Source organism: Trematomus bernacchii, unplaced genomic scaffold, assembly GCF_902827165.1.
Source record: "Trematomus bernacchii unplaced genomic scaffold, fTreBer1.1, whole genome shotgun sequence".
NCBI classification, from domain to species: Eukaryota; Metazoa; Chordata; class Actinopteri; order Perciformes; family Nototheniidae; genus Trematomus; species Trematomus bernacchii.
Genome location: NW_022987668.1, coordinates 349,108 through 366,096, shown reverse-complemented (window position 1 = coordinate 366,096; position 16,989 = coordinate 349,108). Strand labels below are relative to the sequence as shown.

Here is a 16,989-nt window from a genome sequence, read left to right as displayed (position 1 = left end):
CCTGATGATCAAAGACTAATTTTAAATTCCCTGTACAGTTAAACAGATTATACAGGAAATGTTAAGTACATGGCCTCTGTATCACCTAAAGTCGATCATGTGTGTTTGGTCTGTAAGTCCTCTGCTACTTTTAAAGTAGCATTACAGAAGGTGTAGGATTAACTCACTAAATCCTCCAATGTATCCACGCATTCTTAGTAAGGGCAGGTTTAGTTTGTATTCTGACCCAGATTAGCATTTTGTTTGGTCTGCAGAAGTTCCCACATAATACACTGCTTCTGTAGAGACATATCAGCCGGGCCGACCATGTTCAAGTGCTATCAGCCTAAAGCTGTAACATGAGTCTGCTTTCAGAAGTCTGGTGTAATCTATTGTGATATTTAATGAATGATTAATGATATCGAACTCATTCATTCATTTTGCAATTAAATGCTCTCTGTCCCAGCGGTGCTGACAATATGCCAACTCAAGATTCAATATAAATAGTGCAAGAAGAAACAGAAATAGAAAACAATTCTGGAAGTTGAACGTGAGCAATGTGCAAGTAATTACGGTAAACATGTTTATAGCTTAATAAAATGTGCGTGAATTTGAACATACACTCGAGTTTTTTAATGTTTCAACATGACCAAATGTTCATACCACTAGGGGTTTCAACCCATAGAAACTGAGTTATTCAAATACAAAAAACATAATTAATAGAGACTTTTGCAGACTTCAATCTGTTGTCCAAATGCAATCCATTACTGATCCAAAACTGATCATTGGTTAACCCTGTTGATCTCCTCTTTCCTCAGAACGGCAGGGCAACCCGGGGATCACCTATCTCACCGAGGCCTACGGAGAACGGGAACAGGGCTCCTTGACTTCCTGATGACAACAACCAACAGTAACCCCTCTGTCCACCTCCAACACCCAACAACATATTATTCGGCTGATATCTGCAACATGGAAGCTTTCCATGACTGCCTTCAACCCTTCCAAGTCTATGTGTCCAGCGACGGTGATGCACAGAAGATCAAACTATGTCCAAACCAGATGATCCCCTGTCCCGACTGACCCCTGCTTCTTCTTCTTCTTCTCTGGTGGGCACTAGACTTCGCCCCCTTGCCACTGCCCACAAGGTTCACATGGACTCCTCCATTACAAGTGATTGTGATTGCGATTGCGAGCATAGACGACACACGAGAGACACACTGTGTCCTTTGCCTGTACCTTTGGCGAATGCAGCACCTGGTGATATATTCTAGACTCTTTGGTAAACAAGAGAGAGATCCTGTGAAGAGCACTCCACTCTTTGGGACGATGGAATTGGACCAAGGAGAAGCCAATGTCTGTATCTGACAGGACACTAACAAAGCAAAAGAGGTGCCCTTTAAAAAATATAGTGGATTGAAACATGGAAGGAGGGAAAGCAAGAGAAAAGAAATAAAAAGTATAACTATATCAAACCCTAGTTTGGGAAGCGAGTGGAGAAAGAAAATATACTGTATACTGATGTAAAATTACGCTGGACTCTCACAAGAACTGGGAATTTAAGTATTGTAAATGCTATTGTATTGTTCTGCATATTATGTTGTTTCTAATAGATTTTTTTTAAAAAGGATGTGAACTTTTTTCTCTTTTTTTCTGATTTCTTTCCACACTATGTGTGTGCCGTCTCCATCAAATTTGACCTCCTGCCCCCTCCCTTCATTCAATCACGATGCATTTTTAAAAGAAAAAGAAAGTGAATAAACGGACAATTCGATCAGTTTGTCATTTCTCGCAGGCCTTTATTTGGATGGAAAGAGAGTGATTCAGATGTCCACTTGAAACTTGACTTGTTTACATCCAGTGCACACAGCCCATCCACGTACATACAGGAAGCAACTTACTTGCTGTTGCTGTGTGACTCCAATTGTGATGCCTTTTTTTTAACATTTTCATATCATTGGATTATATGTTCTTCTGCTGGTAGAAGGTTTTAATTGGAATAAACATTTACTGACCATTTGAGGACATAAACCCTACAATAACTCATTAGATTAACTCCAAAAACAATGACATCAGGCTAAGCAGAGTTTCTGAGAAGCTAACATTTTGGATTAACAAGGTTTTTAATTATACTGCCATTGTCCAATTCATCCATATAAATAATGTATGTGTCAACATGGTTTACATCATGACAGGCTAACATGATAAAGAGCTTCAACTGATGCTCATAAACAAGCTAAAAAAGTAACAGCGGATGGGAAACTACAAGTGTGTGTCCTGCAAACACATTGTTTCCTGTTGTTCTCCATGTGTGTCTGTGATTGAGCGACACTGGACGTCTATTCCAGTGTCCGATTGATGTGTTTATGTCACAAGGCTGTGCACTCGCATGGCCAATGGATTCTCTTCCCCTCAGTGTTTAATGCGGCCTGATAACAGGGAGAGGCAGAGGCTATGGGAAAACACCTTTTCCACCACAGTCCATTCATTTTTGATTAAACCAGCTGATGTTATGCTGATCAACAGACAGGAGAGAATGTAAAAGTCACTGTGTGTGTGTGTGTGTGTGTGTGTGTGTGTGTGTGTGTGTGTGTGTGTGTGTGTGTGTGTGTGTGTGTGTGTGTGTGTGTGTGTGTGTGTGTGTGTGTGTGTGTGTGTGTGTGTGTGTGTGTGTGTGTGTGTGTGTGTGTGTGTGGCAGTATGCATGTGAGGGGGGAAAGTGTGTGTGTGTGTGTGTGCGTTATCAATGCATCCATTATCCATTGCTTCAAACATGTATTACGCACATCTTTAAGATTCCTTTGAAGACAAGTCATGTTTCTTATGCTTTTACTTTGAAGGGTATATATGTAAATCTGTGTTGTAAATAAATACTTTTTGTTCAAATAACAGAACTCACAACTAGTCTCACATTATATTCCTACAAGCAGAAATATAATAAAATACTAGTTTCAAAAAAGTGACAATGTCCCTTGAAAGAAAGCAGAGGTCCATGTATTCTTAAAGAAACATGCACTCAGGTTCTCCCATTGCTGTGGATAATGTGAAGCTAATGCATGCGTTATACATTTTCTCACACATGGAACGAGGGGCTCGGCGAGAAAGCGAATTATCCTTCATTTAGCATTTAAATTCATTTAGGTAAAATTGCTACAAACATGTAAATGGGAAGATTAGTTCTCCCTCACGCCTTGTTGCCCGCAGTCAAAGGGCTCCGCTTGAACCCAGCGCTGTGCAGCCGATGTTGTCCCCGGGATTCAATGCACCTCATGAGGCAGAGCCGACTGAGGAGGCGAGGGGAGAAGAGCCGAGCGACTTTTGTCTAATTGATACATTTCGGAGAGCAGCCCTGAATCCCAAAGTCTTGTTTTTTTCAGACCATCGAACAAGAGAGAGTCTGTTTTATCCATAACAATATGCGCGTGTAAATCAATACTCTCCCATTCTCCCTCTGTATCTCTCCTCCGCGCAACTATTGTGTTTTTACTGCCTTTGCCGAAGTGAATGCTATTTACACTAAAGAAGAAGAAGGAAAAAAGACACGCTCTTAAAAAACCCAGGCGACGTTTTAATTGCTTCGCCTCTCCACCATGGCTGGAAAATCCGAGGCTGTGAAATGTGAATTCCTGAGCCTGTGGCCGCTGGGAGCTGTGGAGACAGAGGAGAAAGCCCATGCTTGACTGCCCTCTTTAGGGAGGCCTGGTAACTGTCCGGGGCAGGGACGTTTGGAGATGGCGCACAGAACCACCTCTCCTTTTACGCACGGACGTAAACCACAAAAAAAGCGCTTGTTGAAGTTTGATAAAAGTGGAAAAGCTGAAAAGAGATTCAAAGGAAGTGTAGCTGCAACAAAATAGTGTACTGATAACAATAATAATTTCAATTCAAAAGAAAAGTAGTTTAAAATATGTTTTGTTTTTATATTTCAGACACAAACGACATGTTCAAAATATTACAATTTTTGAAAAAAAAGTGCCAGTATGACGAATGATTGTCACTGTTTATTTATTTATTTCCGTTTTAACAAATGCCGATTTCTTAAGAGACAACACCAATCATTTGTGTCCACTAGAATAAAAAGGACACATTTGCCTCCAATAAATTCCTGGAATAACTTGATTCGTCTTATTCCATTAATAATGGTAACGGTTTTGAAGGATAAATATGATTTAAGACTCATCAACTCGTTAAATAATAACAATAATAATAATTATAGACATGTTTTAATCTACAAGGACGTCCTTTTATGTGTATTTCTGCTAATTGTCTTTATTTGTTATCAGATGCACTTTGACATGGTCATGATTTTGCATCTTCGGGAACATTTTGGTCACAGTTGACCTATATTTCTGCTGAGATGTGAAAGTTAGTTGCCTTTTGACCGTTTCCTTCTTCCGCCCTTTAAAATTATTTTGTATCCATAAAAAGTTTGACTTGTGCTAATTTTCAAAAACTGAGAGTCCTAACGTAACTTGAAGTTAATGATGATGGTTGGCCACTTGGCCTCCTCCCCTCTGAGTCTCACACACACACTGACCGCGGAGTGAACTGTCAGTAATGAATGGAGCAGAAATGTGTTCCAGAGCAGCGGAGGTGCCCGGACAGGCCTGTCTTCCTCCCACAACAACGCACATTTATGCGCCAATATGTTTCAAACAGGGAGCTCAGACAAGTAACCGCGCGCCTCTTGGTCTCTGTTACAGCACGAGCCATGACAAAGCTCGGCGGGAATAATGTGTGCAGGTTTGTTCATTAAAATCACCGGTTGCTGAACGCCGAGGCCTGCTTCTCAAACCTTTCCTCAGTGTGTGCTGAGAGCAAATGAAATTGTATTTTATTTCATGCTACATTTTAGACGTATGCACTTTACGCCAAATATTTGTCTTTTGTAATTGTAGTCAAGTAGTAGTAAAGAAAAGCTGCAACAGAAGGTTATGTTGTGGAGAAAAACACGGACAGGACGTGGGGTGCAGACAAACTGGATTTATTTAATACATATACTCAGCACAGGTCAACATTACAAATCCTGACTGTGTTCTGGTCTTCATTGCCCTTTTTGCTTTTTGTTTAAATTAAATTTAAATGCAATTTATGCCATAATTACAAAAGACTAAAACAGGTTGAACAGAAATCGAAGCTCTCTCTATATATAGTTTATTTTATTTGAGAGCCAGGAGTTAAATATCCCCTTATATGGCCTCCATTACCTCCAGCCTCCATAAGGATCCAACCCGAGGGGAAAATAGAGAAGATATTTCACGCAGCAAAACAATACTCACCCAATCAATTCCCTACATCCTCCAAATCGAAAATCATTACGCAGGAAATACACATATGGCTTATATGACATGCCAATATCTGAGCCACTTTATGAAATCGATATAGACACATACAGAAATTAAACAGAAGCCTCCAAACGCCTCGCAGGACAAACTTTCCAAACCCCCCAAAAAAAACTCCACCTTCAAAAGGTCGCGCAGCAGCTGGTTTGGAAACAAAAGGAGGAGGAAAGAAAGGAGGGAGAGGTGTTGGAGGGGAGAAAGAGAAGAGAGGAGGACTGTTGCGCCATTTTGGATGTCATCTGTCTCCTTGGCGACGGGGCCCTCAAAAGCCCCTTGGGCGCGCGGATTGTTTGAGAGGAGCCCGCTATTTTCTGCAGCATCATTTATCACTGTCACCACATAATGATTCCCCTCGCAGCTCCTTATTGATGTTTGTAATTGCATTATCTCATAAGGGGGGATGATCAATGGAGCCGAGAGGAGCATGGAGGGGTCAGGAGATGCCGGATTGCTGTTTGTCCATTTAATGCAACCAGGCTCTCATTATCTGCAGCCTCTCTAAGTAACGTTTGCTCTGCTCGCTTCTGAGGTTTCAAAGAGAGGAGAGCTTCATTTGTTTAACCCCAAGGAGAGAGAGGAGAGTGAAAGTAACGTGATTAAGTGTTATGCTATTAGTTCCATTAAGTCTGAGCAACGAGATTCTGAATTAAAGTGCACAGCTTTAGGCTCATGGGCATCCGTCTTGTGGTGGTCATATAACTTGAGATGATTAAACATATATAACAATATGCCCTCGTGATTAAAGCAGGATGCAGCGTCATGTTGGTGTACTAGTGCAACTTGTCTTCAATTTGACCAGTTGTTCAAAGCTTGATGATGTTGCGATTATTTTCACAGCTGACATATATTTCTGCAGAAAATGGTAAATTAGTTGCCTTTTTAGTTGCTAAACTCCTGAGCTTGCACTATTTGTTATTGTTTTGTTGTTGTGTATGTATTATATATTTATATTGCACTGTTTAAGGAACCTGTGACCCAAGTTGTTCATGGCACAGCTACACTCTAGCTGTGCATGACATAACAACCTTTGAAATGGAAACTGTTTCTGTCTTCTACATTTTAAAATGAGTTTTTAATCCAAGTTTGACTTGTTGAGTGCACAGCTTTAGACTCTTGTGCATCCGTCTTGTGTTGGACATATAACTTGAAATGATTAAATATATCTATAATAATATTCCCTCGTGATCAAAGCATTCAAATTGACCCGCATGTGGAGAGAACGAGATAAAACGAGATTTTGGCGATAAAAATATTACAAACAATAAGCTTTTTATTTATTTTTCACCGTATGCAGAAATGGTAAGTTTGGGATCATAACGTTTTGGGGTTTTGAGAAGTGGATCATCAGAGCCAGTCGATGCTGTTTGCAGAGGCTCGTGTTGGGGGATGAAGTCATGAGATCCAGTTTCAGAGGCCGACTGACTGAGGCCCCCGCGCCCAGCAACACGCGATACTCTCCCTCCCCTGCAAACGAGCACATACCGTAATTACTGTGACGTGAGTGACTTCAAGTGACACGCACGCACACGCACACGCAGACACACACACACGCAGACACACACACACACACACACACACACACACACACACACACACACACACACACACACACACACACACACACACACACATTTTTATCTCTAAAAAAGGAAGCACGATGGCGTCATTTTGCAATAAACAACCAATTAAATTTAAATATAAAAAATATATATTTGAAAAACTCTTTCATAGCAAATAATATAACAATCTTAACGACTTCTTGACTTACTTCTTTAGAATAAAAACGGATCAAGTTTTTAGAAATAAATCGTACAGAAAGTGGGAAAGCAACATTTTGCCCGTTAAAATTGAGGCTGTCTATTTAGTGATTTCCAGTTTTTCCTGCTTAATCATGGATTAAAATGTATTTTTGCTACTTTGGATTATGTCTAACACTTCTTTAGAACACTCAAAATGCTCTGTAATACAACACAAAAATACATTTTTGGTGCAGTGTAAACCGGCTGCTGTGTGACGTCCTGCAATCCTGTAGTAAACGCACTGCTGTGGTGCACAATGGGGGCCTGTCAGCAGGTATGAGTTTGGATATGAGGGCCAGGAATTGGAGACGTGTACTAGTTTCAACCGGACACAGTCAGAGCCGGTGAGAGAGAGCCTGGCCCAGAGAGAGTCCGGCAGGTAACAGGTAAACTCCTCTGAGGCTGGTTTGTGCAGAGTTTACGCACAGCTCATTCAGAGCAATGATCCTGAGCTCGGGATGTTTTGTGGGCGCGTGGTGTGTTCCTCCACTCTCCAGCCCATGACCAGAGACATCCGGTTGCTTGGGATAACATATTTTTGGCCTCGGTGCTTTCATTTCTGGTTGCTCCTGCTGCGGGGAGGGATACGCCGCTGGCAGCGCACCTTTCATGGGGAGAGAAGCAAACCGCGGCCGGTTCATCATAACCAGAGATGTTTCTGTCAGCACCTTCCTGAATATCCGCCTCTCTCCCTCCCTCCCTCTCTTTACCTCTGTGGAAGGTCACCTTGGCAGCGCAGGGCAGGAGGGCCAGAGGAGCAGGAAGGGGGGGCTCAGCTCACCTGGTGAGACCAATCCAACACACGTTCACGCACCACAGCCCCCCCCCCTTACTCGCCTTCCACCTGCTATTGGATCTGATAATAACGACAGATTGGCACAGAGTGAAATAATCTATTCCACACTTTGCATATGAAGTGTTTCCTTAAAGGTAACATTTATATTATATAATCATCATGCCTCCTTCCTCCATTTATACTTGAATCTCGCAATTTACCATTTATCAAGATCCTTGATGCACGAAAACATAAAACAGTGACTTAAATTAAAGATATAATAAATATTAAGGTCTAATATATCTTAATTTGACCTTAAATTGTATTTAGGCCTGTTCGGAAAATATTCTATCACTCGTTTGACATTAAAAAATGAACTGTTGAATATTTTTTATAGGTATCATTAATATTTCATTATATATATGCAATTATCTTTATAAAAATAATTCCTGCATGTTTCAAGCTTTCACAATGTGATTTAAATTAGGAAGCATGCCTCGAGATGTCAGCCTGTGCGTTCACGTCTTGATGGAGAGCCACCCTCGTCAATTAGCTCGTGCATAAATGCATGGTTGAGTTTTAATTCTCAGAGTCCCGCCTCCACTCTCCTGTGAGCGGCTGCAGGACTGACTGCTGGCCTCCGAAAGTAAACACAGAGGAAGCAAGTCGAGACAGGACAGAGGCTGAATTCCAGCCACAGCACAATACTGATAAAGCTTTGGCCCCGAGCCACGTCTTTCATTAGTTTATTTATATGTTGAGGCTACTTCACCATTCATCACACAATCTGTGCTGCAATCTGAAAATGTGTTTGGGGTAGTAGGGGTGTTTTTCAGGAGCATTGAGCCGAAAAAGAAAGTAAAATAGTAAGCTTTATTACTTAGAAAGTTAGTTGGTAAATGTAGGGTTTAGGTGTTTGTAGCAGCTGTTGAAAGTGCATTAAAACATACAGAAGTAGATAACCTACAGTAGTAGTATAATATGTCATTAAAAATCATAGTATAGTATGGTATAGAAATGCTATAGAAGTCATAGTATAGCATGTCATAAAAAGTCACAATCTTACTCTCTACTTCAAAAGTCACAGTACAGTATGTGATACAAATTGTAGGTCATATAATATCATACCAAATAGGATGTCATAAACATTTTTTAAACTAATAGTATATTGTGTCATTAAAAAAAGAATGGTATGTTGTAAAAATGTCATAGAAAAGATACAGTAGTATCGGATACATTTTCTTATAAAATAAGTCATTGGATAGTATGTCTAATCCTAAAAGAATCTTAGTATGTTTTGTCATTACAATTGTCATATATCACGTCACTAAAAGTGTCAAGAACATGTCATAAAAACATATAATAGTATTTCATAAAAATGAAATAAAAAGTTATAGTTAGGTATATCATTAAAATGTCATAAAAAGTTAAAGCATGTCATAAAAATAGCAAAAAAAGTCATGTTATCAGTCAAACGTCTGTCACAGAAATGGCAAACACAGATGAGAAATACATTTATATTAATAAAATCACAAGATTTAACGATAAGGAGTCAATAAACACCTCGGTCAGAGCTGGCAAATAAGGTCACAAAAGAGACACAACATGTAGTTTTATTAAAAAACATTATTCCAGGCATATATAATATCCTTAATTGAATTTGAATCTGGATTTAAGTCTAATAAAAGCTGGAAAGGGAGGAAAGTTTGTGAAAAATCTCCCCTGCTCACTCTTGCTGTAGTTTTTGATAAAGAAGCGTGGCTGTGAATGTGTTACCCATCTCACGTATTCATCAGCCTCACATCACTGATGGGGAAAGAAAAATGTCAGCCCCTCCCTTTCTCACCCTGTCAGTCGGCTTCCACCCTCCGACTGTGACAATGTGGGTCTTCATCACTGCTGTTGTTTTGTCTCCGTTTCCCTACGCAGAGTCAATGTGTGTGTTTGTAAGTGTGTGTGTGAGAGAAGAGCAGGGACTACTGTGAAAGCAGCTGACCTTTTCATTCAGGTATCATTTAATAATATTGGCAGAGGACTAAGTACAGTAATAGGACTAAGCAGTATATTCAGGAAAAATGCTAAATTCCCCAACACACTATTTTCTGTCCTTCCCTTGTAATCTCTAAACTTGTTCTAATAAAGTCAACGTTCAAGCTTTGGGAGAAAAGCTCCTATTTCTTTATTTAGTAGTCTCTCTTACGCAATATATTTTCTGTACGGTAATTATTAATATGTTTGATTAATCACGGTTTACTTCTTTCTCCCATATCAACCAGTTTAGTCAATAAAAGAAAAAGTCCTCATTGCTGCAGATCTGCCACTTACTTGAATTGTTCAGCATGTTGTTGTTGATATCAGATGTGTTGTTCATTGCTGTGTTCTCTTTTAAAGTGACCCTTGGTTATGAATCTTATGGTCTTTAGTGGTACTAGACGATTAAAGTGCTTCAAGAACTCCTCCTCTAGATGAATTGTATTTAAATACATGGCGTGCAGGAACCATGATTCTTATTTAATTCATGTTTTCAAATCATTATGTCAAAAAAAGGAACAATCCTGGTGACAACTGATGCTATCTATGTGTTGCTGTGTCTCAGGGGTCAGATCCAAGTTCCTTTATAAGCTACCAGGAGAAGTTTCCAACGTTAAAAATATTTAAATCCTATATGTAGGGGGCTTCAATTTAACATAATTTATTCCATAGTATGACAGGATGTGAATGAGCGGATTCACAGATTGGCGTGACGGTGGCCATGTTGCATTTCAACTTCACGAGCCACATGTCACATTAATGCAACAGCATATATCTAACTTAATATTTATATATTTAACAGTATGTTTTTTTTCTAACCCCTTAACAATTATGAATGTTGTTTATTTACAAATATCAGGAAGTAAGAATAAGGTTGCACACCCAAATTGGCTTCTATAAATGTAGCAAAGCAAGCGTATCTTTCCACATTCTTCTTATCTCTTACCATCTTTACCAACAATATATATGCTTGTTCATGCAGAAAGGGAATTATTGTGGCTTCTGCAGAGTTGAATGATAAGCACACGCCTTGGCAGAGTTTAAAACTTTATCTTCCAGACAATTTTTCAATGTCCTTTTCTAAACCCAGGGATCTCATCGCACAATTTACTAAGCAAATGTCAGCAGGGCACAGAGAGGAGGGGGGGGGGATGTGCGTGTCCCTGCAGGCCGACACTGTGCAGTGTTATGCCTGGCGCTGCACAATTTATGGACCATGGACAGTTTATAAGAAGCAATGTAGTCTATCAGAGAGGCAGGCGCATTGAGGACAGGGGGGGGGGGGGGATCGTTTCCATGCAGGAAGCTGTGTTTTGGAATAATATACTCCTTGATAAAGATGTTTCCCCCGTGATGTTAAACAGCAGGGAGCACCAACGGCCACTTACTATTCCAACCAAATATGAAGGAGAGTCTTTGAGCCGCCATACTTTTTTATTTTCTCTTGTAGGCCTAGTGTGAAATGTTGAGATAGTGGAGCTTGTAGCTGATTAATCCACAAAAGCAATGTTTGGTAGCATTCGGATGTAAAGGGAGGCGTGTGGTGCAGTGGATTGTGCGTTGGTGTTCGGATCAGGAGGTCACAGGTTCAAACCCCACTGCAGTCAGCATGGCGTTGTGTCCCTGGGCAAGACACTACACCCCAAATTGCTCCTGGTGATTGCCTACAGTATTGAGTATGTAAGTCGCTTTGGATAAAAGCGTCTAACAAGTAACATGTAATGTAATGTGGATGATTGCTGAAAATATCATATAGACGTAAAGAAATTGCAAAAAACAAGCCCCAAAACTGTAGCCACTTTTTAAATACCACTGCTACCACGACTGCTAAATGTGGATTTGTATTGTAGCAACTAGACCACTTACTGCAATGTAGTACAATTGCTTTTATCACAAAAACACTGCAAAAATAATCTCCTTGTAATTGAGTCATTATGCATGTGATTAAGTCCTCAAAACAAGTTAAAGATGTTGACAAAGCGGGAGGATTTGGCAACCTTTTTCAAATGCAAATCCACATGTTTCTAAAATGATCTTTTCTAGTGCTGCAATCTGTCACGATGATTCTTATTTCACGATAGAGACACACATTTCTCATCAGTTCTTGAAACAAGTTTGGTAACAAGTACAAAATAGGTACTGAACCATTTTGGTCAGAAGCTGCTTGCTGAGGTTGAGATTGTTGCATTGTAATAGTCCAAGAAGAGGCTTTAGACAACACCTTTGTACAGCCTGTAACAGGGAAATAGTTATTACAGCACATAATATGTCCTATATAGCTTATAATACCCCCAATGACTTGTTAGCTGAAACCAAAATACAACAGTTCTTTCATTCCAATAAAAACCTAGCATGAAACTTTATACGTTCCCCCTGAAAAATGATCCCCTTTTATTATGTCCTCACATGATGTTTATGACTGTCAAGTGCCTCCTCACACCCTGACGACTCCAGCAAGGCCTTGATGCGACGTGACTCACCTCGGAATAACAATGTGGACAGAAAGAGCCAGAACAAAGAATGGAAGGCGCTTAAAAAAATGATGAAATGACATGACAAACTTCCCTCACAGGGCTTGACATCTGTCGAGGCGTTTGGTGTCAGGAGGACGGCTTGTTATGCTAATGTGTGATGCAGACCCACGAGACACTGACAGGCCAAAGTGCCAGCGAGCTTGACATCAATGAAGACGTCTAGGTGGGCGTCACTTTCCTGCTCACACACTCCCTTATTCAACCGTCTATTTTTACATAAAGCCGCTCTGGTGTCAGAAAGGAAGAGAAATTGAATATAAGGCCATTTTTCATCAGATGGGGTTGCATCAAGTGTAGGTTATGGGAAAGATTGAAAGTGGGTCACATAAGAGAAATGAAACACAACTCCTAAACATGTCAGAGTGTCAGCGACAGGCCTCTGAAGAGCAACCAGTGGTGCTGAGGTTGTTTATGTAGATGTGGGAAATCCTTGGCAGAGGAGATATCAAACATCTGATAAGAGGTTTGAGAGAAAGCCGCAGATACACACACACACACACACACACACACACACACACACACACACACACACACACACACACACACACACACACACACACACACACACACACACACACACACACACACACACACACACACACACACACACACACAGCCCGCAGGTCTGCAGGTTTTACATGAAAAGCTTTTAGCAGAGCAGAAGCAGCTGAAGACACGGCTATTGTTAAGCTCCATGATGGATGAAGCCGAGGTCTGTTAGTGCTATCTGACTCAAACACAGCTGAATGTATTAAGCTCAGCTGGGTCACCTCCTCCAAACGGAACGCCAATGAACCAAATACCATTTCAAGGTAAATAAGAAGCATGTGTGTGTGAGGAGGTAGCATGAGTGACAACCTGAAAGTGTGTGAAGGTACATGTGTGAACACGCACACATGTACCATCTTTAACTACTTTGAAAAATACATTTCACCCACTCTCATATATTGATTGCTGGAATGAACTTAAAGTACATTATGGTTTAGTTTTATTGTAAAATCATCTAATTTGCCTGTTAAATAATACTTATTTTGAGGAGAGAATCATTCAGGCCTTAAATATAGCAGGAATTGTAATAACACCTTTTATTTCAACAAGTAATGAACTCTGCACATGCTCTGTTTATAGCATTAGATATCAATTAGTGTAGAAGCACGGCCATTTCATGCAAGAACTAAAGAATTCAATGAATAATAGTGAAATGTAACGTACTAAAATGAGGTATGAGGCCGTTTCCTTTAAGCACAATGCTGTGGTTATGCATAACATACATCACTTTATAATACAAATATCCAATGCATGTATATTTCTACCTGTTGTTAGATTAAACTACTTCTCTGTTTCCATATAATCCAACCAAAAGAAACCAGTTGAAAGTCCTTCATATGTATCATTTAACTTCATGTTGCAAGAGTCAAGAAAATGACATATACCTCTTTGCAACTAACGAACAAAAGACAAATTCCCACGTCAGTTCAAAGTGAATTTTGGTTATCGCACTACACTACAATACTTTTTAACAATACTTTACTAAACCCTCAAGCTATCAGCATCTTCTTTGCTCACCAAGGAGACTGCATGACGGCACCGGGGTAAATCAGAGTCGACTTTTATCAAGCTGCAGAAACCCCAACACACAAGACTTTGTAAACCAGGACCTGCATTAAATATTCTTAACACATCCTGACAGATCATCACATCTGGTTAAATACTCGCCTTCACAAAGTGGTTAATCAAGTAAGTGAGGACTTTGATTACAAGATGCCACATACTATCATGATTCAGTAATTACCCTGTAGGTGTGTCAGAGATCACTTAGTGATGCAGGTGACTAAATATAGGATGCAACCACCAGGAGAGAGCCTCAGATGATCTCAGAGTATGAAGACTGACATTACATTTGTACAGTAATGGCTTTAGTAACTTCATCTTAATTGTCTAACTGGTACGCTGCAGGAGACACTCTTTTAATCACACTTTTCCAAAGATGCCAAAGTTGAGCCAAGGACATGGAGTAGCTCACCAAACACTAACATTAACAACCATCTGAACATTAAACTGGTTCAACGTTTTAGTGACAAAAAGCTGCAACTCAGGGTCCCAATGTGACTTAAGGGCAACACACCAGATGCATGTGACACATGTCCAAACACAACTCCATGTAAGGCAACATTATGACACAACAATACTGTGATGCATTTCAGAAAGGCAACACTTTTATCACTAATGATAAATGTGTTAACATTTTGCAACCATGCAACTGTGTGCAATACAGCACTTATCCTATCAGAAATTAATGCTAAGCATCTGCAGGATGATATTAAGGCCGGAAGAAGATAATAGCCAACAGTTTTGAAGAGAAAACATTACACGTTTTTCCATTCATGATCTTAGAATCAACTGTCATGTGCAAAAAGAAAACACAAGACAGATATAGATAGTGGGAGGAATGGATTCTGATCTGCTTATTGGTCGTCAAACTTTTGAACCCTACATGTACACACACTACACATGCATTTTTTCTATAGTCACAGCTAATTTTCAATGTGCTTCCATTGGAGAAAAGCAGGTATAACAAGCCCTACGTTATCTAAAAGACCGCTATACTTTATTGTGTTCTTTCCTGTCCAATTCCACCCATATCTCTTTCTATCTATTACTTTCTGGATCTGATCTGTTGACCCAGCATTCTCCTCGTCCCTCCTCTTCCTCCCTCATCTTCCTCTTCCTCCGTGACCCTGAGTGAGCGGGGCAGCGGTCGACCTTGGCTTCTCTTCGTTATGGCAGCGCGCCCGTTAACAGCGGCGCTGAGTTGTGGCCTGGTGTTAAACTGTGCTCCAGCCATAGTCAATGTTTATGTCTACCAATCAAACGCAATGTGTTTATGTTATAGGGCATTATGGACAAGGAGGCTCTCTAAAACACACAGGCTGGAGGAGTCGATCCAAGACAAGAGGTTCATGGTCCGCTGAGCATCTGAGAAAAATGAGGCTGCTTTGACTTTGTGTTTGTCCATCTGGGGACAACTCAAAGCCAGAAATAGGGATTAAGAAACTAAGAGGGCAAACATATCGGATATTTGAGGACTGATATGTGATTACAATATTTCCAAATCCAAAAGTAGCACCGATAGAAGTGCAAGTGTTACATGGTGATGTCACTATTTAGGAGGAAAACAAAAGGAGTCCAATGGAGGCGTTGAGTGTGTTGGGGAGAAACTCCCTTTGAAGGGAACTTTGGGATTTTAGCCTTTGCAGACCATTTACATGCACCAACACCTAAATAACACTAAAGGGGAAACCCCAAAAAGCATAATAGGGCCCCTTGTTGTTGTTCTACCACCAATATGCAGGTTTAACCACTTCTATAGTGGTTCAATATTTTTCCTGTTGGACGGCTGTGATTATGAAATCCTTGCATAGTATGTAACAAACGTTTGTTGACAGTACCACTGGCTTAAGGCTGGTGCCCCACGGGAACGAAAACGGGTTGTATCCGCATATTTCTCTTGCGTATAGCCCTTTTTGCCACACGAGGCCGTAACGAAACGATAGAAACGGAGCCGCAAACGACAACGGGTCCAAAGGTGGATAGATCTGGGAACGGAGCGCTCTGGGGGGTCCAACGGCTCCGTGTGATCGCCTCTATATGATCATTTTGTGATAATGACGACACAATAGCCCCGCCTCTCCCCACCTCTGCTGCTCACCCCCGCAAAAGTACACTGCGCACTGAATTCAGATTATTTATCTTTCTCTCGATATGAACATAAACGTGAGTGAAGTCTAATCTGACAGGATGGAGACACGCAGCTCCTCCGGCTGTGATGCAGCGGGAGCAAAACACACACTTCAAGTCAGATCATCACCCGTAGCTATTTTAATTACCTCACAAACTAAACTAGTTATAAATATGTTTATTTTTTACTGTCGGCCGGGTCACTCATTACAGGATCAGCTGCTGCATGAGACAGACACTGAGGCTGTCAGAAGAGAGGAAAAACAGACAGGCTCTGTGTATTTTATTATTATATATCATTATATCGTCGTTATTCATTTGTTTTAAAACTTAATAAATAACAAAGAAGACCTTTGACCGGCACTTTTATAATTTTGTCCGGAAGATTTAAACTTTAACACACGTTGACCGGCGAAAAACTCTGCCCGGTTCCCTCGGCCCCCACCACGGTGAATAAACAGAAGCGCAACCATGACAACCATGCTTCTTCGCTGCTTTTTGTGGAGGAAGTTACAGCGCCACGTACAGGCTCGGCATATGTACTGCAGCTTTTTCCAGCGGTTGGAGCTAAACGGAGCTGTCTCGTGTGAACAGACACTATCCGGTGTATATTGCGTGTGGACGGAAGCTTTTTGGCGATTGCGTTAATCCTATGCGTTTTGCCGTATGCGTTCCTGTGGGGCACCAGCCTCAGTTGATTTAACTGTCCAAGAACTCTGTGAAGATTTGTGTAGTTACACAGATTAGGGGAAGAGATTAGCATCTCCTCCCTGTCCGGGCTTTACCACGAGTGT

General features: G+C 40.7%; 1 protein-coding gene across 1 annotated transcript in view; it reads left to right on the top strand.

Annotated features, from left to right (window-relative positions):
* LOC117487211 (homeobox protein Meis1-like) overlaps positions 1-1,755 on the top strand; it is a 77,018-nt gene extending 75,263 nt beyond the window's left edge. Inside the window, exon 15 of the mRNA XM_034135881.1 lies at positions 798-1,755. The gene's annotated coding sequence lies outside the window, so the exon portion shown is untranslated. The remainder of the gene's footprint in view (positions 1-797) is intronic.
* Positions 1,756-16,989: the final 15,234 nt, after the last annotated feature.